This window comes from Colletes gigas, unplaced genomic scaffold (assembly GCF_013123115.1).
Source record: "Colletes gigas isolate AHSC1104 unplaced genomic scaffold, ASM1312311v1 Colletes_gigas_Sc00051, whole genome shotgun sequence".
NCBI lineage: Eukaryota > Metazoa > Arthropoda > Insecta > Hymenoptera > Colletidae > Colletes > Colletes gigas.
Genome location: NW_025106680.1, coordinates 233,979 through 259,443, shown reverse-complemented (window position 1 = coordinate 259,443; position 25,465 = coordinate 233,979). Strand labels below are relative to the sequence as shown.

Genomic DNA, 25,465 nt, shown 5'->3' with positions numbered 1-25,465 from the left:
GAAACCGTGTACGGAAGAACGACGATAGCGAGAGTGCCGTGAATCAATCTTAACCTGTTCCAAGGTTCTACTAAAACTTACTTTAGATTTAATTTCGAATCGTTGCTAGATCTGTTTCATCCTGACTGGTATTTACAAAGCATAATCACGCTAAAATAGATCAACGAAGAATAAAAGGCGGATACGATTTTCCTTGACACGTTGATTGCCACGTGTTGCAATATTGTTTACAATGGAATACGTCTAAAATTGTAAATTATCGAATATGTTTATGTTCGAACAAATGTCGAGGACATCTTTGATTCTTATTTTATGCAGTTGGATATGCATTGACAAAGCTACGTAAGAAACCAAAGATTTTTGTCGTAAAATACCAGTTCTATCAGGTTTTATATAAAAAGGGAATTCACAGGTAGGATTGACTTTAACAGAGAAAAAGGAACGCGTGAAACTGCAGCGGCAGTGTAATATAATCTATATGGAAATGGAATCACCCGCGTGGTACCGTCAATTTATCACAGGTTTTAAATTTACATTATTCCTCATATTTTTTCATTTCTCAAATCGTTTCGTCATCCCTCTTGGCGGATACACTGTAGATCGATTCCCAGAGCGATCGTCACGCGAAACAACGTCACCATCGCTCTAAATTAAGCGCATCCGCAACAACCGGGTCTTAGTCGGTCGAGGTTTAACAACTAGGGAATAAACGGGAGAGAATCGAGGCTCTCTTCGGTTTATGCTCGGGCAAACAAAACGAGCAACCTGGTTAAATAAAACCGAAAATCTCGACCGGCGCGTAAAGCTTTTCCAGGGTGCTCGTAAATACGAATGCAAGAGGGGGATACATCACGGTACCCGCGTGCTTTCGTTTAATTCCGACCCATCCGACGGTTTATCGGGCAGAAAAGTCGAGAACTCCGGTAAACAAAAACAAGCTCGTGGTCTCGAGTGCGCGTTCGTTCTCCGCGTTTGCATCGTGTCTCGTTTCCTCGAGATCTGGCAATCTACCTCGAACTACGGGGCTCTTGGGAAACTCGACGAAAGATAATAACATCTAGGCTCGTTCCGCGATAAACGTGGCGTCGATTCCGGGCACGTGTCGCGGAAATGTGAAAATTCTCGTGGGAGTACACGAGCTTATCCAGCGCTACGAAAATCGCGAAAATATCGGCGAACTTCCCTTCGCCGTTGGATCATTTTCCGTATCAATGGTCGTCGACGCATGCGCGGAACTGGAAAACTTCGGTTTTCCTTCGAAGCCACGCCATAGGAACCAAAAAGGGGACACGTTCGAAGTAGGAAGCGGAACCTTCTCCCGTTCTCTATTGACCCGTCGAACGAGATTTCGTGCCCTGCCTCTCAAGATGCGAAATTTTCACGGTCGCGCGAGCTACGTGCATATCTTGCTTCGGTTTTCCATTGAAACGGCATCCCACGGTTTCCATGGTGATTTCCCGGACATGAAGCGGCTCGTAAAATCAATGGAACGAAGTCAAGCGACCGACGGCGGTCGGGCGGAAGTAATTACGACATCAGGAACAACGAAATCTCCACGATCAATTCGAATGAGATTTTCGTTGGTATAAACTTTACTCTGACCATATATTTTTAGTGGAAGACGGTAGGTTCGGGCGATGGTAGACGAAGCAATCGATGTGGCGACGCGAATCGAAGAGTCCTCGCAGAAAATAGTCCAACTGCCAGGAATCTAATTCTTTTCAGAAGAAAAAGTATCGTCGACTTAGATTATGTGGAGGAATGTTAGGCGTACAGGCAGTTGCAAGGTTCAGTTGTAAAGCAAAGGAAAAAGAACCATTAGAACTACGAGATTGTCAATCTGATATATGTATGTATATTTGAAGGATAAAATGGGTCAAAGATAAGAAGAGAGGGATGAATTAATAACGGACTAATATGGGGTTGAAAAAGAAAGGCGTTCAAAATCCCCTCACTCTAAGACTGGAAAACATGTCTCTTCCATTGTTATAAAAAGGACATTGCCAAATCATACGGGTTAAATCACGGTTCTGGTATAATAAATAATGGCGATTAGTCCACGAGGTGAAACTTCAATTGACTTCGATGACGTTGATTAAATTTGACTGATATTTATCGATCGTGTGCTACTGGCTAAATTCCTGAAGCTTCTTTTTTTTTGCAAGCGTAGAAACAAGGTCGCCGTTTGAACGAACTTCCACTTTTTATTCCCTTTCTTTGTGTATCGACGAGTCGCTCTTCGTTTACAGACTCCAGGATAGATAAAAGCACGATTTTACATTTTAATCTCGGGCAGCCCGTGGGGTCACGGGTGATCGGGGGGGGGGAGGGGGGAGGAGGCGAAAGGGTCGGGTAGAACGGCGAATGCTTTGAAAGTAAATTGGCTTTCCTGTTGATCGCTACATTCATCGGCAATCGCGCGCGAAGCTGAATAATGATCCGCCGACGGGGAAATTCCAATCCTGGGGGTTAATCAAGATACACCCCTGAGAGACCCCTTTTCCCATTCGATACGAAGCGTCGGAGCGAACAGCCGGGAGACACGGGACTTTTTATGAGACGCTTCCCCAGCTACGAATGGATACCCGTGACACGCGCAAAAGACGAACGAGTTCAAACGCGGTGCTTTGTCCGATGAAGAAACACGCCTCGCGTATTCGCGTCGACGCGCTCTCTCGAAAGCTTCGTCGCGATACGAACGCCATCTACGACACGCGTCCATAAGACACCGGATATTCTGCCCGTCCGTCTTGGAAAATGCAAATTAACGGTACAGATTGAATTTTCCGGGGCGACTTTATCATCTCATGCATTCTTACATTCAGTTGTTCCAAGTTACTGCTTTACTATACATTTTATAACGCACGTAAGAAATTAAAATAAACGTGCAATAAGTGAAATTATCAACGCGTTTAAAACTGAAGAAATTCATGAAACTAATAAAAAAATACTGTAAAACAATCGTTGATAGAATACTATTATTAATTCGAAGGATACCGAATCAAAATTTTGGTAATGAATTTTTTTCTCGAAAATGCGTAAGATTTCGGGGTTATGTCTCTTCACCACAAATGATTGTATTTGACCCCCGCAACTAAAAATAATTTTTTCAAAACGATTTGAAATTTTTTTTTCGACGAAAATTTTCAATAGAATATTCCCGGTCAGACATACTATTTTCAGTAATGAATTTTTTTCTCGAATGTGCGTAGGATTTCGTGGGTACGTGTATTCACCAAAAATGATTGTAATTGGCTCCCGCAACCGAAAATAATTTTTCCAGAATGATTTGAAATTTTTTAATAACTTTTTAACGAAACCTCAATCAATCAATTGGTATTCTTGATTTTCGTCTTATTTTGGCTTTTAGAATTTACCATTGAACAATCTCATATAACGGACAAATGCAACATCGCACGTGCAATCAGCAATTTCGAATAGTGCACGCGTGTGCGCAACGTTCTACTATCATCCCCTTGACATACGAACCCTAATTATGAGGCCAAGGTTCGCGGTTTACTCAATTACAGCGAATACGAGGAAACAGCGAACGCATGGAAAATACCGGTCCCCATATTTTCCCGTTGCTTTGCGAGCTGGCCAGCGAAGTTACCAGCGCGATACACGAGATGCCAGGAATGCAACGCGGTTTCGGAAACAATAGTTCGCGCAACGTAGACGGTGCTCGAATTGTTCACGGCGGGCCACGACCGTTTCGAAAACGATTTGCTCGGCGACTCTTGGAGCACGTTACATCGCGAGGTGAAATATCAGTCGAAGGAGCAACAGTTGCTACTGTCAGCTTTCACTGCTATAGTGGCTACGATAGAACGAGTTTTATGCCAACATTCTAATAGCAGCACGTTTGCTATAGGACGAAAGCCTCCAAAATATTTTTTTTTTCATCGCAATTCAACGCGTCGTAACTATAGAACCTCTCAAAAATGTTCAACTGATGAAAAATACGAAATAATGAAACGAAGGATAAATTGTGTTTGCTAGAAACAAAAATCTAATTTATTCTTGTTTTATAACTATAGAACATAACAGCATTCTTATCAAAGAAATTATACAAATATTGTTTTGCACCGTGTACGTTCTTTTCGATTCGTTTCAATTTCTTTCATACAGTTTTAGCGATAGTTATCGTTGATTCGAGTAACAATGTAAAGCGATCAGTACCGCGGTTTAACCTTTGTCGCACTGCATGAGTCGAGCGTCGAATCAGCGTTACATTTCCATTTAGTTCGATGTTTTTTTTTTTATGATTTTCTCCTGTTTCTATCATGCGTTCGTACATACTATTCTCTCATGCAATTCTGTCTCTACCTGTCTGTATAACATTCTTTCTTGTGTTTCTATTGCACAGGCGCATCGCGGGCCGGCAGTCGTGCAGGTACAAATTTTCACGCAAAATTCCAGATTCTCTGCACAAAAGACACCTTAGGCGTCTCTAGTTTAGACTGTTTTCAGCTAGAATGTGTCCCTTTACTAGATGAGTAGCACTTAGTTGTACTATTTAGTAGGTCGCAGAAAGTGTGCAGCCTTGTTTCGCTGTCAGTAGAGCGAAACGAAGCTTGCTAGCGTACCAAGTTAACGATTTAGTCAGCATCGTGCGATCGCGCGAACGAAAATTTTCACGATAGATCGCTTGAAATTCACACCTAGCGATAGCCGAAACACCGAATGCGTAGTGTGCGTTGCGTTGCGTTGACTTTTCGTTCGTTTTTTCGAGAAATTATCGACGTCGTCCCGCGAATACCATTAAAAAGTTCCACGAATTCTCAAATATTATCCGTTATAAACGTTTTTAGAACGTCGTGAGATTTTCTAAATTCGCGATTGCTGCTCCGAACCGCCAATGTGCGTTTCGTTTCGATTTTTAGCGTTCGTTCGTGGCGAGAATTCAGCATGTAAATTCGATGATGCATGTGTATAATTCAGCATGTGTCGTTTATGTTCGTTGCGTTTTACTAACGTTTTCATCTTAGTCCCACGAAAAGCCGTTCTAGTGCGATGCAGCCAGACACCGAACAATGCTTATGTATATTCTAACGTGTGTATTCTTTTCTTTTCTAGGTAAGTGACACGCTCACTCGACCACAGATTAGGTACAGAATAGATCTATCATGCGATGTAGTTTCGTGTCACGCGGCTCGGTGGCTACGTAACCCTAGTAATCCATTCCTCTATCAGACGTGATATTACCAGTCTAGTAATAAATGAAATTGAAACGCAAACCAAATTGAATTTACCAGTCGACAATTATTTTAGACGTTATTGCGTTCGAGGTCGACTTATTGAATCGAAATCGCGATCGTGATGTTAATGAAAAAAAAATTACCGTGGAGCGGCACCTAAATGATATACAAGTAAGTAAGCGTTTAAATTATTACTTCCGCTCTTATCTAATTTTCATTATAATATAGTTTTATGAGTAGCGGTTATAGTATTGCATATAATTTTATGGTAGTTTATGTAATTTTTACATACATATTTTGCTTGTTACCGCTTGCTTGGCTTAACAATGGAATCTCAGAAATGTAGTAGAATGCATTACGGAAAGTACGTCTATTCTTTTCGGTCAAAGATAATTAAATGACAAAAATGACAAGTTTAGAGTTGCAAAAAAAAAAGATATGTATCTAGAACCGAGACAAAACAATAGCTCGACTAAAACCTTGAAATATAACACAATTAATTAATGATATTCGATGCATAATATTTTGCAGAGCAAAAATTTTTGCAATAATTTTTTTTTGGCAAATTTTTGTTACAGTTTTTTAATACTTTTTTTTTGCTCTAGATCCCCCCCACTCGTTCCGAATACAATGTTTTTAAATTGCCTGCCTCTTTGGTACATTGTTCGATGTTTTAGTGCGTGTGACACGAAATCCCATAAGATGATAGATCTATTCTGTACGTTGTCTGTGAATCAACGAATCTTTTATCCGGTTGGTAAGTCAGTTTTATTCATTTTACAAGCTGTGCGGATTCCACTCCGGAAAGCTCTGTGCTTTCGTAGTCGGTACGACAGAATTTCTCGAAAGCTTCGTTCGATTAAATACCGACGAAAGCGTCGGTACTTCGCTCGAGCTGTACTACTTGCGTTGCATTTATCGCTGGAAAGCTCCGCTAGCTTTCGGTCGTCGTTATCGACGATACGTTTAGTACCGTGCATAATCATAGTCACGGACGATACGTATGGTAGATACAATACCTTATGAAAGTTTGCGTTATGAAAACTGAAGTACCGACTACGCGAATAATCAATTGTCTGTTGCTTGGCGTAATTCTAATGGTCGCATACTAATGATACTAATGATCGAAAAAAAGTTTAAAAGATACATGTTCCTCGAGCGCGTGAATGTTAAATTCAAAACGATGAAGATACGATACGTTACTTTCGTTATTTGTGAAAGTAATGAAATATTTATTGTTGTCACGCGGGTGGACGGGTTGTTAATGATATTTAATATCGTGTTAGCTCTATATACTATCCATCGACGCGTATATACTTATCATAAATAGGAACAATTTTTTAAGTAAATGAAAATTACGATAAAACAGTAATTGTATTCCTATAAAAATCTAGGTCAGTTAATTCGACCGACCGTATCGCCAAATTTTGGTATAATCGTATTTATTTTCAATTATCACGCGGAGAATCTGGATCGTCGCGTTATTCTGTGCTTGCTTCGTATTCAATCGGCTCGGCAATACGGGATCCGTTCCTTTCTCAGAAATTTTCCATGGATAATTGAGTAGCTTCATCGAACTCCGCTATCGACAGACACGTTATACAAATAACTGCTACGTTGTCGACGCGAGTCAGTGATATCCTATTACATATCGAGTCGATGAAGTATTGAAAAGGACTTCTAAAAGTCGATACACCGATCGCTGCTAGAGCACATAAAAGCGTCGAACACGTTCTTGTTAAGGTATACTATCTATTATTTCATTCGCGGCTTAAATGTATACTTGCCGGAAAGAAATATCGATCTTGGATTAAACAGAATGTGGATAGTATCGAGTAATTTTATCTCAGACGTAGTCCTTACCAGGGTTAAATCTACTGTGAAGCTAATTAAGCTTCGAATTCGGGTCCTGGAGTAGAAAGTGACCCTTGATTTATTGACTCAACTATTATTTAAAGGAATGGGAGAAAACTTTGTTCTTGAAAAATAATGTGATTCGTGTAAGCAACGTTTACTTAATTTTAATTACAAAATTAATGCTTGAAAACGTATTATTAATGATGGAGGTGTACTTTCTAGATGGAATAAAATTTTTTTACAAATAGTTCGTGTTTTTTATATTTGTATATGTTATAGGTTTCAACATTTCATAGAGAGCATGATAGGATGATAAATATACTATCATAGTGATGGTTGTGATTGATAAAACATCTGGACAAAGTGATTAGCTTCAGGTTTTGTTAAGTGTGATTTAAGATTAAGTCTAGATCTCTCATTAGGCCTTATCATAGTTGACTAGATACTTGACAGAATAAAATTGATGATTCGACATTTTGGTCCTTGTTCATGTTCATTTAAATACGGTTATTTTTAAATTTTATCATTCTCGTGAATTAAAAATATTCGAAAGAAAGAAAGAAAGGTAAAAGAAGTACAAGTATCTTTTGGATGATTCAGAGTAGAATGTCCCATTGAATGTTTCCGTTACATTATTTTATATGCGAGATGCGTGGGCATCCTTGGACGATTTATTAATTTCATATCGAGAACGTCGATACGGACCGTTTAGATTTAAATCGCGTTTCTGAGAATCTGCCCCACTGTGCGTCGAGAACACGAACGCGACTAAGTAGATGTGTCGCGCGTGCAGTCAGACTCGCCTGCACCCGACCATCGCGAGACAATACTACTGTCAGCCGTCTCGTTGCTCCGTGACCGCATAAAATATTCATTTCTGCGTACGGGAAAAGGCGTTTCCGTGCCAAGGACGCGTTCCAGCGGCTCGCCACGAATACGGTCCCACGACTCGTTCGCGATTCCGCGAGAAACACGCGCGCACGATCGTCGCGGATATTCCCATGATCGAGCGGAAGAAAAAAAGGAAACGAGCAACGCCCGCAGCGGGCTCTGTCACTGTTAAAAAGATTCCGATGAACTAGCACGAGCTCGCGTGCCGCGTTAGATAACGTTCGGGGAGCATAAATCAACGGTCGGTGATCCTTTTCCTAGTTTCCTTATCACGAGCTTACATCCGACGACGAGCTTGCGACTCGGCCCGCCACCGAGAGAAAAGAACATTCCCGTGGAGCAACTCGAGAGAGCCGTTATTCCACTCGCAGTTGGAACGGCGTTATTGGAAAGCTGGGCATTCAACATGCATAGAATTTCCGAGGGTGTCGTTCGAACGGCCAATTAGAATTCACGTGGAATCTCCACCGTTTACCCCGCGACGGAATTGTTTGCGAGTTACACAGAGTGCTTCCCCGTCCAAAGATGCATAGATTTCCTCGCTTCGTCGACTCTGTCCGTACGAAAGAATCTGATGAGATTCATAATTTTGACGCACGATACTCCACTGCATTCTTTAACGCGTTCAAAGTCGTATTTATAATTTATACGCATGGTACGGATCCAAAATGTCGTGTATATCAATCTTAGTATATATTGTATGTTGTTTAGAATTTGTGTACGATCATCGAGATCACTGCATTGGTTTTAAACGATGTACGAGGGGTGATTCCTTATGGAAATTGAAGTCGAACGCCTATCGAGTTGTTGCAAGTGAAAGAGCCTTTTCTTCATAATTCATTAAAAATCATTTCTATCCATTTATGGAAAATTTTAGATGATTGAGATTCATTTGTCGACTGTTTTTCGATATATAGGAGTATTCGAAAAAGTGACTAATTTACAGGAACTATCCTTTAATATACAGAGATACAAAGACGGTAATTGAATTAAAACAGACAAAGAATTTCCACGATTGTTTCGAAAAATGTTAAATTCTAGATTACGTAGCAATTTACATTCATTCGATGAAAATTTGGTATGAAATATAATATGACGCCAGAGAGCGTCTACCTAAAATTCTCGCGACGGTTAACGCGTTAAAGCGAAATTTCGATGCGAAAGTCCCGAAGTTACAACATAGAAATTTGAGGAAAATTGAGTCCTTAGAAGAGGAGTTGATTATATATTCCGTGTTAGGCGTGCTTTTATAGAAGACGTTACCTTCAACCAAGTTTCTCCTGGTTCTGACATCACGTGATTGAGAGACCGATTACCCTTGGCTCTACTTGGCGAAAACGGGGACAAGGGCCATTTTTCATCCCGCCTTGTACAGGATTCGTACAGCTGCTCCATGGTGAATATTAATGTATCGATCGCTAGAAAATAAACTAGCCCAAATATTAAAGAAAAATTTGTCTCGCGTGTTAGGTGTCTTCGCAAATTAAGAAAAGAAAAAAAAAATTATTATTTACCGATACGAACGGAAATCCAAGACTTGCTATATATCAAAATCGTGACAGTTATTTATGTACGAGTGTACCAAATATTCAACGTCGTTACAAAAATATCGAAATTCAGAGGAAGATGGAAAATTCTAAACACACTCGCTTCTAGAGATTTATTCATATGATTTTCAATTTATTTCTCGATGGTCAAAATTGGATCGCCGAGAAAACAATCTGAAATTTTTATTTCCTTTGTTAACGATGTCGTTACGAGTTTTTCAATCCATCGAAAGTGTCCACGGTGTCGCTGGCGCGTAGGAAATTTTAATATCTCTCGCGGATCGTTCCGATCGTTCGAGAAATCATAAAACCACTCCGACCTTTGGTATCGCGTGGACATTTATCCTTGGCATGTCCAGAGTATTAGATTTAAAAATTAGCGACATCGCTGTATCGTCATTCGCGCTTGTATCGTTTTCCTTTTTCGAAACGCGTTTGCATAACCGAGCAGACGTTTAAATTTTAATGGCATTCCGCGACTAATTTATAGGAGAAGTTGTCATCGAAAGTTGCTCCTCCGGAGCCTCGCCCACGCGTTATGAAAACGTAATGAGTGCATCCTCGATGGACGGTTCGTAAACGACTACTGAAAGTTTAATTACAATTCCGCGATTTACATAAATACCGCTGGTCGATTAGTCTCTTCGAAGCAGCCGCATCGGATTATCCTACAATCGTTCGTTTTATTTCAGTATTTATTTTACTTGTAAAACGACTGGAATTTAGTTTTTCTGACATTCAGTTTCGACAACTGGAAGTTTCATATTGGAAACTCGTAATCGATACAAACTTGAGCGAACTTTTTGGTCTGGACTATGAAATCGAAATAAAATGTATCGGAAAAATCTGTTCGTTTCGACGAGGCAAAATGGTACTGACGTTTTTTTATTTGGTTTTAATTTAAATTCCCTCGAATCTATTCACTGTTTGTATAAATCTTCTCCTTTTTCAATATTTGACGTTGAAAACTGGAGAAGTGTTTATTTCGCTACCCCTTTCCCGGAAGTTCCTTGCGATGCCGACGGCGAGTGCATGCAAATTCGCTGGGAGAAGCGATTCGGAAGAAAACGAGCAAGCACTCCGGACGGATTATCCCGGGGCACGATGTTCTCTGAGCTATCTGCTTTACTTTTCTTTAATCAAGGTCAGGGAACACTGCGCTAGCCCAACGAGAGAAGATGAAACGTCCGGTGTCCCCTTTTTCTGCTTCCTCTGCCCGCTCAATTTTCCAAATTTTCCAAAAATAACGCGCCACGTTGGTGCTCTCGAAGAAATTAAATAGAGGAAAGGGTGGTATTTTTTACCTCCAGTTTTATATTTCTCCTTAAAATCTAATTTTTTATCTCATTCTAGCATAAATTTCGAATTTAATTATATTTTTGTTTAGGAGAAACATCAAAGATAGGACTTAGAGATACCATATAGTTTTTAATTTCTCTTTATGACAAAATAATGAACAACTCTTAAGAAAATTGAATGACTTTCATCGGCCCTGCGAACCGAACATTCGCGTTATCAGCAAGCTTGAAGCCTCGACGATGGTTTGGCAGCGACGATAGCGTTTAGTTGGCAACTAATTGGAAACCAACTAAAGCTCGCGGCTGCGGAGATTCGGTTTTGTCGTTAGTCGTGAAACGTGGACTTTTTGCACGACAGAGTGGATCAACGGTGTTTGCTACTTTCTACCTGGAGGAGAAATTCCAGAATTAGAGACGGGAACAATCGTAATCTTATAGTTGCTATACCTTTTAAAATGCAAACTAACTCAGCCAGCGGTAATATTAGTTTATATAGGAATATGTTTAGGTATTTATCATTCATGATAAAAGGATTTAAAAAGCACGCTAGACGCGTTTATAGCAATTTTCAAGAGTATGATCTTTCGTTCTATTTCTTAAGCAAGTGAAAGTGTTTGAAAGGAATATTGTCAACGAAAACAATAACATTTCTGACGAATAATACCTACGAACGTTGAGGCACGAATCGAGCAACATTTTCATACGGCAGACGCAACAACTGTTTACGTAAACCTTGATAAATTGTGTGATATTTAGGTGGTTTTGAGTTGTTTTTCCGCGCCATTGTCAGGAAAAAGGGAATCGAGAGATATTTCGTTCCGCATCGAGGAATAATGGCATTGGAAAGCTTCGCGGCTCTTGAAAGTCGTTTGTGTAATGCACGTCAGGCGAACGCGCCGGTGGCACCTGTCAATAGTTTCAAGAGGAAGTTTCACCATAGCTTCACCAGCCCCGGGAAGACAGTCCGTGCGTCCGCCAGCATTGCCTGCTCTTTGACAGTCGATACAACGACTTTGTATACACTCTTTTTCCCCCCGACCATCGACGGGCTTTGTAAACGAACCGCGCAATCACCGGAGAAAATCGTTCGACGCGGTATCATTTTCGCTTTGCGGTCTGGCGATGCTTTCGCGAGCCTTCTGTGCCGCTCGATGAAAAAACGTATCGCGGGAGAACGATGTTTTAATTAGAACGAGCGCCCGTTAAATGCTCCGACTACTCTCGCGGGCTCTGTGAATTTTAAGGCGCCATAATTCTCGTTGCGTCGGGTCCTTAGTCATACGCGATCCCCCGCTTCCGGGGAAGATTTAGTCGAGGACGTGTCGTTGATTAGTAACAGTAATTAAACTTGGCAAGGCCACGGGAGAGAAATTATAAAGCTACAAATATCGCAACCTCGCTCGTTGTACCCGAAACACGGAACTTTATCGAAATATTAACCGTTACGAAAGTGACCTTCGTATCTTGACAAAAAACCGATAAAACCCATGCAACCACTATCCAAGACATTCTTTTCTACAAGTTAATTCAATTATAAAATTCGTTGATCAAGTTTTACCAACAATTGAAAGTCTCGGAATTACAAAAGCAAAACATCCCCTGTGTTTCGTTCCGACCCGAACGTGCAGTCTCGCATGCAGTCTAGGCAAAAAAGCACGCGTCTCCTGGTAGAACGGTTCGATTGGTACGTTGCCCACGGTCCTCCGTAATAAATTCGTCCCGGAGCAAACGCCTGGTACACGGCACATAAATTTCGTGCGAAAAACACACCGCGGAGGCCCGGTTCGACCCAGAGGCGGGAGAGAATATTCCCCGAATACAATTAAGCAATTATCGGAACTCGACCCGCAGACGTCAAAGGAAAGTTCGTAACTTAATCCTCGAACGCTGTAACCTAATTTCTCCTAATTTCGTGGAAGAGGGGGGTAGGGACGAGGGGCTGTTAAACCGTATACACGAAATTGTTTCGACGATCCCAGCGTGTGCACGGTGTTTCTGTTTTCTGGGGAAATGTCTTGGGAGCGTCGGTGTACCGGCCGAGCGGCGTTGAAAGGCAAAAAAGCCGTGGCGCGGGGCGGAATTGTCTCGGCATGCGGACACTTTGGTTAGCAGCCCGGAAGCACGGTCGGGTCTCGTGGTAGCGGGAACCCCGAAGGAAAGACATTCACCCTGGCGATGGCGCACGTAAACGCAGGAGATGCACGTTAGAGCACATTGGTCGTTGGTTCGTTGGGTCGGCCGACACGGATGATGCTCTCGGGGGTCGGGACAAGCTCCGGAGAAGCTCTGATCATGGCGGTCGTGCGGGGCTTCGCGTCTGCGCACCGTCCTGGAAATCGCGGAGTCGGTGCGCGAGGGGCGCGTGGCGGCACCGGGGGTGTCAGTCACGGCCCATCTGCCCACCATCGAGCACGTAAGTCCGCAATCGGTTACTCTTTTTCTCCCTCTGTGAGACCACTTCCATCGCGGACCCCCTTAATTCGCTCCACCTTTCCTATCGTTGCCAGCCACGTTTCCTATTCATCTCGTTTCTCGATCCTTCGTCTTCATCCCTTCGTTCGACTCGTTTCTCGCCGAGTCCCCCCCCGTTGCATCGTCCCTGTTTCCCCGTTTCCATTTTCGAGTCCCGTTAGTTAGTTTGCGATTTTCTCTTCTCTCGATATGGCCGACGTCGACGACGAGGCGAGAAGAAAATTTCGGCGGTGCGTGAATACGACGGATCACCGCGACACCGGGGCACGATCCACCCGCCGGTAGTTTCATTGATTATGTCGAAAATGGCGGGTACCGTTTACCGACGATTCCACGGATTTCCAGGGGGTTGAGCACACCAAGGGGGCAAGTGTTCGCGATTCGTTTTGTGCCGTTTCGCCACCGATGACCCGGGTGAAACCGTTTCTCGTCGGGACGAATCGACGTCTAGTGAGGGGAGACCCGTTGTCGGAAGTAAGGTGCACTTTATCGCATTTCTGTTCGACAGGAAATGGATTTCCTTTGGTGAAGCATCTTTCTCTCGACCGTGATCGTCGACGAGAGAGTCTCGTCGGTAGTCTCGCGGGAAACATTGCCCACGGACCGTGTCTTTTGCTCGGTATTGTGGGTACCCCGACGATTCGTTTACTCGAATCACTCGTTTTTCCATTTCGCTGAAACCTCGCGAGATTCCCGATACCGTGTTCCAGTGAAATTTTATTGGCAGCTTTTCGGTGATCGATAACGATGTAATTAATTCGGAGCTTGTTCTTACGAACGCGTAATTGTGGATCGTGCTCCCAGGACGCTGAATCACGTAAGTTCGCCGTAAGGCAACTGGAAAATTTTACACTCGCGTGTAACCCGCGATACGATTGTTTTGCTCATATTTTCCGAAGGAATTAATGTACACGAGGAGAGAACGTTCCGGAAAAAATTACCCCCTAATTAGGAGACCATTAATCACTCTTGGTAGTAACAAACACGGGCGAACGCAATTAGTCATCGAGTCGCCGTTTACCTTTTCCGTGTCGAGAACGCCTGGAATTAATTTTTCAGTCTGGAACGCGTAGGCGGCGGACGCGAGACTCGTGGAAACTTAGCTTCGAAATTTCCAGGTGCTTCCTCGCCAACTCTACGTACGTCGGCCAGTAAATATTCATATTGCACGTACGCGTGGTGTCTCGCGGAAGGTCAACCTGCTCCTTCGTGGAGGGTGAAAATGACCACGTGCGTCCCAATCACGGATAGTAATGGACGCCCGCGTAGATCTCTTGATCTCTGGCTAAGGGAACATTCGAATTATTTTGCTTCGATACTCCTCGCGTGCTAGCGTTCGATATTTAATTAATTCAATCGATACAGAGAAACTTTTTGGATATAGCATACGTAATTTTGCTATTTAAAATTTCCACGACGAAAATGAAATATTCTTCGATTTTGTTATAAAGTGTTTTCTTTTAAATTGCTTTTAGAAATTCTCTCTTTTAACAAGGCATCTTTCGCGAAGCTCGTAAGTCACTCTACCGAGCGCGACGGAAAATACTCCGAAGACGACGAAACTTTCCTAATTAATACCGACTCTCGTGTAAAGAAAGGAGAAAGTAGAGTCTTCCCTTGGCCCGAATATCCGATATAAAGGAAAATAAAAAAAAAGTAAAGGAAGAATGGTGCTCGAGCAGCGCCACGACCGATTTTTCGAGCGCACATTTTCAGCCTTCGAGCAGGATTTAATTAAACCGATACGATCGATCCTCGAAACGTCGTCGTTTGCCGAACGACCGAACTATTTCCGCAATGGTGTTTCTACTCGCGAGACATAGAATACCTCGCGCCGTGTATCTCGTCTTCCCAGGCTATTTAACCCGACTCGCGCTTAAACATTCCGCGCATTCAACGATTTAGGGACGGCCCGGTCAATTGACTCTCCAAACAGCCGGAGCGCGAAAGCCTTTCTTTGTTAAATGTTGATTTGTTGCCAGTGCACTGTGGCGTGGTTGCACCATCATCGACGTTGAAAACGACGCTACAGCGTCGACGTACGCGTTGGTCCATTTGCTAGGAATGCATCGCTGATATAACGCGTCCCGGTCGCAGCTGCGAGACAGGCGTAATCAAGGGAATACAGACGTCCCTGCACAGACACGATAAACCGCGAGTGGACGAGATTGATACGGTATCTCGATCCACCTTCCCCGCCGATGGCTATGGCATTTGCAATAACGTTTACCGAGCGGACGTTTAAGCCGCGACGGGATCGCGTGGATTTAATTCCAGGCCCGTTGCATTTTTATTCTGCTCTCTCTCTCTCTCTCTCCCCCTCTCTCATCCCTTCGCGTTTCTATTTTCGGTCGAGCTCGCGGTTTTGGATTTTAAAATCCCCGAGCACGGATTTGCAGTCACGGTATTCTCGTTAGCAACTCTTGATGCTGTACTTTTATACGAGCGTGCGGTCGAGTTCGCGGTGCGACCGCAAAAATGGCGGCCCCTCGTACGAAACCAACAAAGGACTCTATCGTTACGGGCGCATTTTCATTCGGAATGTCGAGCAAATCCGTTTCCCCTTCCATTGGACTTTTCGAAACTACGTATCGAAAACGTGCTTTGCAAGATTTCAACTCCGTTTAAGAAAAATTACCGGGAGTTACCTCGAAGGGAAAAGCTCGTATAAATTCGTACACCGAAAACTTTAATGGAGACGATCGCGACGCAGGATACAGAGGGTTTAAATATTTTGTTTAACTATTTGAAGATTTGATTTACGAGAATTCTAAATTTCTCGAAAGACTTGTCGGTGTCGTTAATCAGACCTGTTGCCCGGTTCGTCAAATCATAGCAATTAATACGAGTATTGCGTGACGAGGGTTGTTAGGATACGCGTGCACAAAACAATTTTCCTTAATTTAGCGATTACGCTCGTTACCAAGCCGATACCCTCGACGAGATTGCTTGCTATTCCTGACGCGACGGGACCCGTAAGTTTTTCTACGAAGGAATTAAAAAATTGTTGCATGCGTGTCGCAAGGTCGTTCGCCGACCCTCGAATTTTTTCCTCGTCGAAATCATAAAGAAATCAGGGATTCATCCGAGCCTCGCCTTTTAATTATCCAAAGGGGTAGATAAAAATCTGGAAAAAAAAATAATGTACGAGCACGAGAGACACACGACGGCCGTTGATCGCGCTTCAAGGTGTTCGACCCATGTGCAAAACATGGGAAACGCGTCGAATTGGAACGGCTGACAGTCGCGTGAGTCCGTGAACTAATTTTTCATAGGCAATCTGACTATTTTCGAAAGTCTAGCCACCCACGCGTCTCGCGATAACGATATTTTTAGACGCTCCAGCCACGATCGACCACCTTGTCATTATCTTTCGCGACGAGAATGTCCACGACATTCCGCAGTAATGTTAGATGCAAAGCTCTTTTCAGTGGAAATTAATTACCTTGATTATTTTCTTCATTTCTAGAGATGGAAACTTGTCGAGGGGAGTAAAATAACAATTCATACACACGCATGGAGTTTAGAAAGTATCAGAAAAATTATTCTCCCCTTTTTGGTTATTTCTTAGGCGTTTCACGATTAAACTAAAATTTCGTGATCAATCCATTCAGAGCAGGACTTATAAAATCATCTAAGTGTATATGCTGAATTCCTTTATATGCTACGGACAGTGTTAACATAATATTTATGAGTATATCTAGTGTTTACAGTAACGTAATAAACAAAAGTAAAGTGGAAAATAATCTAGCTTCGTAAGTGTTGTAATATTGCTATGAAAAGTTTCAACTAGTGGAGATAATCGATTCTTTTATACGAATCTATTCAGTTATAAGAACTATTTCTTCCCTGTTGAGTTCATATGAATACAGTTCTATCGTATTTCTCTTTCAACCAGTACTCTTGCTACAAAAATCAACGAAATGCATATCCTTAAATCGTAAAGCGTTTGAAAGTCTTCGTAGATTCGATTATGATCTGATAAACGAGCATGGTATGGCAAACATCCTTTCACGTTTGGGAACAACGGAGTCGTCTCGAACGACGAATGCGTCGATGTTCCCCGGAGGCTCGTGTGCTATTCGTTTTTCCATTTTCCTCCGTGAAGCAACGGGAAAACTGTCGCTCTGGACGACAAATGAGCGGCCTTGTCGTATCATATCGACGTTCCAAGCAATTTCGCGTCCCGGAGCGCGTAACTGGTTCGCTTTAAATAGGCTCGATTTACTCGAGCGATAACCAACGACAATCGTGCCTTCTCGCGATACATCTCCCTGTCGCTCTCTCCTTCGTTTTCTTGCCGGGCTTTCCGTTCGTTGTCTTCGCCGGACCTCGGCCGACCGCTTCCGCGGCGATTCTTCCGCTTCCGCGTCGCGCGGAAGTGCTCACGGTCGTTTGGTCACGCTACCAGGAGAGCTTAGAATTTCGGTTTAGTCGGAATCAATGGTACAACCTTGCCGACTGCCATTCGAAAGTCCAATCGCAGGAATAGGATCGACGAAGGGACGTTAAAAATCGAAAACGTAGCTCGAATTGACTTTGAACGATTATAAGTTTACCAAAGACACAAAAAACCTGTAAATGGCTTCTGGAAGAATTTATGGAACGGTAGAGAATTTTCAAGGATTTCCAAGATGGTGGAGAATATCTTCTCGATGAAGAGACGATTGAACATATCAAAGAACATACAGACGTGAGCTAGAAATTTTTACCGAACCCACGTGGAACAATAAAGAACTGTATTTATCGCGAGAAACGACGTTACTCGTGGGATAACATACCCGGAAAATGATTATTTCATCAACGACCTTCGCGTTCGCGAATGTAATCGCGCAGTTTCATTATACGCACTTTGTACGCGCGTTTAAAGATTTGCATTGAGCGCGATAAGCGAAGTGCACTTTTCCATTCACCGTTGGAGCAGGTACAGTCGAAGCTTAGCCGGCAGTGTAATTCATTTCAGTGTCCCTTTGTTCCCGAATTTTCGAGTAGTGCCGCGCTTTTTTCCGCCGGAGGTGCTAGGCTTAACGTTCAGCAGAATATGAACGGGGCGGGCAGCACTTGGCGGTTTAGCTGGTTAATTGCTTCGTACGGCAAACGAGGAAGGGCTCCTACGAGCCGTTTGAATGGCTGTTAAACGTAGTTTTGATAGCGCGCCAGTTCACAGGCCGCTTCGTTAATAAGGGATCTTGAATGGATCATGAAGCGCGTTACCTCGTCTTCCTCTGCAAATAAAAGGGCTGTTCGGGAGCAACCGGGGACCCACGGACAGTAAGAAATCCCAGTCGAGCTCGGTGGAGGGGGTTTATTATCAATGGCAACAGGTGTAGACTGTCTTCCGGGAAAGCGGCTCCTCGCTAAATGACAGTACTTTGCGGACAAAACGTTTTTCCATCGTGCGCGTTGCGTTCCTGCAACCCCCGCATGAAACTTTTACCATCATCCGGGTGACGTCAGGAATTCTGGCCACCGACGAGTTCGTTCGGTCGTTCTTTCTTTATCCGCGATACACGCGCGACAACTTCTCGAACCTCCTCGCAAAGCCAGACGCAGAATTCATTTACATCGTACGTTAAATACGTAATACGGAGATTTTCCGTTCCGGGATTGGCGACGTTCCAGTATCGTCAGCGCCGAAACGCTTCTCCGGTTCCTTCCGTGTTGACGATTTCCATAAATCATGATCCACCTCGCGACCGTGCCACGAATATTTCGTTCCATCCCCCGCCGCGCGCGACGACGATACGAGTTAATGGGAACTTGCAGTTCATTTTTCAAGGGAACAACGAGCGCTAAACCTCGCATCGCGGAATCGGCGAATTCATTAAATTTATTTCCAGCAAGTAATAACGACGATAATCGAATCAATACATTGCGCGGGTATCGCTGGTAATCCGATATTTCTATAACATCAGCTTCTGGGTATATTCATCGACGTTTTAATAACACGTGGAAATAGTTATTAGAAATTTTTCAACGATAATTTCTTTTCTTCGTGGATACAATTTTTTCTTTTTTATTAGTCACAATGTGTTCACAGTGACCTAAAACGGATTATTCCGTGAAAAAATTCTCTCCCGAAACTTTCCACGGTACTTTACTACCGGTGCAGGTCGGAAAAGTAATTACAGAGATAACTCCCCAGCATGTAACGAACGTAATTTTAAAAATAAATATTTCTCCGTCCGGGTAGATACCAGTCAGGAAATAAAAGTAATCCGTAGTGGATGCGCGAAAAATTTTAATGGTCGAAAAATAAGGTCCTAATGCACGGTCTGGCTCCGTAAATCTCGCGGTTGGGGTTGCTGGACGCGGAACGATATCGTCCGACGCGTATCGATTCCGGTCCGCGAGCAGCCTTTGTCGCTTTGGAGCCGCTAATCCTCGATCCTCGGTCTCGTATTCGTAGCTACGAACAATCGGAGCAAAGCCTGGCGCGGCAGCCCGTGAAAAGTTTCCGCTGGAAAAAGGGGCAATCGGACTGTCGTGGCGTAAAAAAAAAAAAAAAAAAAAGAAAAAAGAAAAAAAGAACGCAAACGGAGACGTCAAAAGTGGCCGAATTCCAGCCTTCCACGGACCGTCGTTTCGGAGCTGGATTACCGGGTTCGTACGTTTCGTCGAGCTGGAAAACAGCGCCGCGAAAATCCCGGCGCGTTAATACCTTTCCGTTTTCGGTTATAACGGAGGCCCATCAGTCGCTGAACGTCAATTTACCGAGAGAACAGTTCGCTCGTTGATAATCTCGTAAGATGCTATATCGCGACCGGGCGAAGGGAGGGGGAGAGCAGGGGGTGTGTAGCGGGTTAGACGAACGAAGGACAAAAGATGAAGCTCGGAGGATGGCCGGATAGAGGCGGATGCAGGATAAAGGACGGAGGATGCAGAACGGAGGATAGAAAACAGAGGTCGGAGGACGTAGAGGGTGGAAGTGGGCGCAGCATGGGAGTGATCAATACTACCTCCACACCAAGTTCCCACGGGAGTAACAAAGACGGACCGGGAACGCGCGGAAGACACGATTTTCGGAAAGATTCTTCTCGAACAGCCGCCGAGTCGCGAGATTCCCGTCGAATGCGACGGAGATTGATACGGTTCGATTCGGTGTTTGTATCAAACACTTACAAACGATGTACCGAACCTGCTCAGTGCCCTCTACGTTCGAACGCCCCGGTGAACTCTGACGCGACACCCTAAAATTCTAGCCAGGAAGCGTGGAATACTTTGCGTTCGTCTGCTTTGAATGTTAACCCGGTTCCTGCCCCGTTGCTTAACCTAACGTTTCTCGAAATTGGGCATTGGGATGCCTGTGATCTTGAAAGGAAAACAAGTTATACTATAGCGTGTCATCAGTAATTATCGTTTTTTTCGCACTAACTTTATTTCTTTATTAAAAAAGTTGCACAACACCCTACTCTAAAACGTATTTTTCCATTTATCTGGTAGCTTATCAATTCCTGATGCAAAAAGATCAGCTTATTTTGACGAGAAAAACGTCTGAATGAATTCCTGTCCGTTTAAAGAATTTTGTAGGGATCGAAATAAATGGTAATATTTTATTCTCGATAATCCACGATAGCCGCACGAATAGCCATTTTGAATAAAATATTACTATCTTTTGCTAATTACGATACGATACGTATGTTTAATGAAGCAACATATCAGAGTCCTCTATATGATGATCGAGTCTAAATATTGATGGTAATATTTATTCAAACATTCAACGACGCGTCGGGATTGACGCTGAACAAGTATTTGAAAACAAACTATTTCCATGGAACGGAAACGAATAAATTAATTTAACGACAGACACAAATAATGAATGAGCTATACATATCTCTTAAGTTTGATAGCTGCATAATTAGAATTCCCAAGCCGATCAGAAATAATACGAGCGATAGTAACGTTCGAGAGAAGCGACCTTTCGTAGCGACGAGTCTCTCTCTTCTGCCCGAGACCAATATTTCGTCGTATGTGCCAATCTGCGGGAGTGCACTTATGAAAATAATAGGCGACTAGATTTTGCCTCTGGCTTTCGCACACTGCATTTCGTAACCAGACATGTAGTTACTCATTTTAACAATATACGTATGTAGGTACTTGCCACGAATCACGTACGACACAAGACTACACGTGACACGTAAGCAACAAAGGAACCACGTTTATAGAAACCACTTTTTGTATTTTTGGTGCATTTCTTGGTCAATTCTGGTTAGTTCTAGCTTGAAACACATTCAATGTATTTTTTCGGCCCATTTTTCTGGGGCTCTAGAGCTCCATTAATATGCATTACTTGAATTTTGAATCATTAAAATCCTCCAATCCGTTCAGTAGTTATGGTGTTTTGAATATACGCATAAAATTTCAGTGAAACATGTCTTGTATGGTCAGACATTATATTTTCAGTAAAGAATATTTTATCGAAAATGCGTAGGATTTCAGGGGTCTGTCTATTCACCAAAAATGATTGCAATTAACCCCCCCAGTTAAAAATAATTTTTTTTAGAACGATTTGAAATTTTTTTTCGCCGAAAAATTTCTTCACTTACTTGAATTTTTTTTCTCGAAAGTGAGTAGGATTTCGGGGATATATCTGTTCACCAAAAATGATTGTAATTAACCCCCGCAACCGAAAATAATTTTTCCAGAATAATTTGAAATTTTTTAATTTAATGTTTTAATAACTTTTTGACGAAGTCACAATCAAGAAATTAATATTCTTGATTTTCGTCTTATTTTGACTTCTAGAATCTCCCATTAAAATTTTTCCCAGGGGTGGTCAAACACCCTGTATATTTGGGTACTCTAGAAAATATAGCATATTTCAAACTTTTAATTTATTAAATACGACAAAGCGTTCTTTGAAGCAAAATAAAAATAACATTAAGTAAAATAATTCAGTTGCGATTGAGAGTCCTCTCAAGTGTTAAGCCTATCCGAATCTCACTCGAGCGAACTATATTTTCCAAATATAGTACTAAGTTTGTTTGAACAATCAAATACTCGATTCGATTGAAACAACCCAAACTAAGCTTGACTCGGTTTGTACGTTGAAATAGTTGGACACCTCTACTATCAGCTTCTTCATTTTCACTCCTTTCTAACGCGTGACTCGGTTAATTTCTCGTTGACACCGTGTCGTAAGTACTTATCGTTACGAACGGAGCGTAAAGTGCAAAACGGGGTATGCCTGCGTGTCATTGGATGTCGCATTAATGTCTATGAATCCCTTTGCTGGTGGACATCTTAGTTCGCTCGAGGACAGAAGCTCGCGGATCGAAGCCAGGGACACGCAGAAACCGGATGGTGAAACGAGCCGCGAGGAAGGACGGGGGTTGAACGTGGTATCCAGAACGATATAGCCGTGTCTCGTTCGGTCGTGCGTGACTGAGGGCTGTTAACCTAAACAACGTGCCACACCATCCATAGCCCAGTGACTCCGTTTCTCTGCATACCGTCAGCCTGTATACACAAGCACGTCGCGTTCAATTGTTGTGTCGTTGCATAGGCGGGACACGCGAACGCCCAGCGAAAACAAATCGAACGCCCGCCGTCAGAAGTCGCGTTCCGATCTCTTTTTACGCCGATGGGTTTACGCCCTGCTCCCTGCTGGATAATGAACGCGATACATCGAGAACGCAACGCTCACCGTCCGTTTATCCAATGCCGCGCCCTTCCGACCTCGGCCACCGTCGTTCGTGTTTTCTGCTCCTCCCTCGTCGCTTCGTTTGCCACATTTTCATTTATTTCGACTCGAAACGAACAAAAATTAACGGCAAAGGAGTAACATTTAACGCTAAACGCATACAGTAAGGAGCAAAAATACACACGCGACATTTTAACCAAAATCTTTATTCGATATTCTGGCTTTTCAAAGCAAATTTAACATTTCTGATATCATTGTTATTTCGCTTCGTACGATTTTTGTTTCCGTGTACTCGGTTTTGCACCGCGTTAAGATTCTCGGGATCGAGTACTGTGAACATAGATTTTGTGAACAACTCGATAGGTCGTGCAATAATATTATCATTCTCCTATAAATTTCCAATGAAGAATAGTATCATTCACAAAATTTGCTGTTAGTTGTGCGTAAGGTATAGAGAAAAAATACTGTAACGAAGTCCCTGCATCTTTTGGAGCATTATTATGGAATTTGATCGGCAGACCAGCTACGATTGACAGTCTGGCCAATAAATATTTTATATGTTATCGATTCAGTTTAAAAAAATTCGTTTTAGTCGCTCTTCGAATCTGGTCCACCGTGCGTCTTACAATTAGTTCGCGCCAGGTTGGCCAGCTAGCGCACGCGACACATATATAAAGCGACGTTAATCCTGTATCCCGTGGCTTCGCGCTTGACGTGTCGCATCGGTAGTCGTTTAATCGAGTTTCTCGCCACCGTCGGAGGCGAGACCGGAACGGGGAACGTCGCGACGACTCCGCCGCTCCGAGACGGGGGAATCGTGACGGGAGTGACAACTAATTGTAAATTCGTTCCGCTCCGTCGGGACGACGTAACGCGCACCTATGCTCTCGTTAGAGTCCCATTGAACACCTTCGAGCTCGCGGTACCTTCGCACCCCATTCCGAGGACACTCGACAGCGACGTTATTCCGTTGCGATTGACAACCCTTCCGGGCGTCAAGATGCAAAATTCTATATTTAAAAAAGAGTAAAAATGAAAAGCTGCATCAGGGCACCTTTTTCCATATTTCATCAAAAAATTTGTAATATTCTTTATGTGATATCCCAAAATCTCATTTCTTGGAGAATTCTACATTGATTTGCACTGTTAAACACGAATACCTATAGGCAGAATTCAATTGTGTAGGGCAGAAATCTTGGAAACTGTTCAATACCAGAAGCTAAAATTGTATAATTAGCATCTGCACCCCCTCCCCTGATCTCTTTAAAAATTTGATGCCAATTGGCCACTGTGGCTTTTCGGAAGAACATCCGAAAATATGAATATATTCTCTAATTGGATTCTTGATTTTGCATACATTTTACATAAAGAAGATTGTTTTACGACAAGTGTCTGTTTTTAGTCATTTCTCCTATAACGGTATTATTTAAGATTTTTACATTTATTCTACGCATTGTAACATCTATTTAGTAGAGGTTTTCTGACAGTTGAATACATCACAGTAGTTAATTTAGTATACATCACCCGTCGTTTAGGAAAGTTTCAATAAAAATGCCACGTCGTTAATGTGTTGAGTACAAATTTCTGCTGAAGTCACCACCGCATCGAGGAGTTACAAACGACGTCGTTGTCTTATCTGTCGCGAGGCAGACCATGCAGATAAACGATTTTGCGTTTTCCACCGAAATCCTCCTTGTAATCTCTCAGAGTTCCTTGGGGAGGTCTCCTCCAGGAGTTCGTTATCGGCGATCCGATTTCGCGGCTCGTCGACCTCGTGTATCGTATCGGTTCTCTCGTTGCGGCCGTGGGCTTTCTCGTGGACGTCATTCCGGCGTTACGGAGCGGGTTCGAGAACCGAATTTAGAGGCGGGAAGATCGGCAATGAAGTGGAAGGAAATATCGCCGCGCGATACGGATCCGTTTTCATGCACGATGGAACACGGCAGGACGAAATCCGATATTTTAATTTCGAGGGGGAAAATGATTCCGTGGAACCGGGTCGATACACGCATCCGATTAAATCCGTCCGTTTCCTGTCCGGCCTGAAATTGCAATTTTTCATTGAAAATGCTCCTCGAGAAATCTCGTTGAGGCTTCAATGGCTCGCTCTTATCGACGTTATTACTCCGTCGTTCGAACTATCGTTACCATCGCTCTCCTCTCCGTGGAGAATGAAATTTCTCTTTTCATTGATAAGCCGCGCGAGATCGAAGAAAGCTTTGATCGCTGAGCAAGGCGCACAAATGGAGAATAAGCTTGCAAAAAGTCTCCGTCCGATCGTGCACGCTGGGAGAAAGCTTCGAGCACTTTTTCTATTCGCTGTTATTGGGTCGTGCTACGCGAAATTGTCGTATTCGCGCGTAAAAATGAAAAAGCTGCACTTTCGAGGTAACTAGATTTTGGTTTATTTGCTTGGTAATATTTTTAAAATGTTCTTGCACGAACAATGCATAAAAGAAATAATTTTGGACCACGAATGTAGCTCGGGTTAAATATTGAAATGTTTTTAATAATCACAAATTAGAAGTTGGGTTTTTAGAATAAAGAGCCATGCAT

The 25,465-nt window shown here is 42.9% G+C and overlaps 1 protein-coding gene across 3 annotated transcripts in view; it reads left to right on the top strand.

Moving 5' to 3' along the window:
* LOC122403404 (neo-calmodulin-like) overlaps positions 1 to 25,465 on the top strand; it is an 84,848-nt gene that overhangs the window by 12,140 nt on the left and 47,243 nt on the right. For 2 of the 3 annotated variants that reach the window (XM_043406908.1, XM_043406907.1), the window contains exon 1: positions 13,190 to 13,207. The exons of the other annotated variant lie outside the window; for it this stretch is intronic. The gene's annotated coding sequence lies outside the window, so the exon portion shown is untranslated. Of the gene's footprint in view, positions 1 to 13,189; positions 13,208 to 25,465 lie in introns of those variants that run through there. 3 annotated transcript variants of the gene reach the window in all.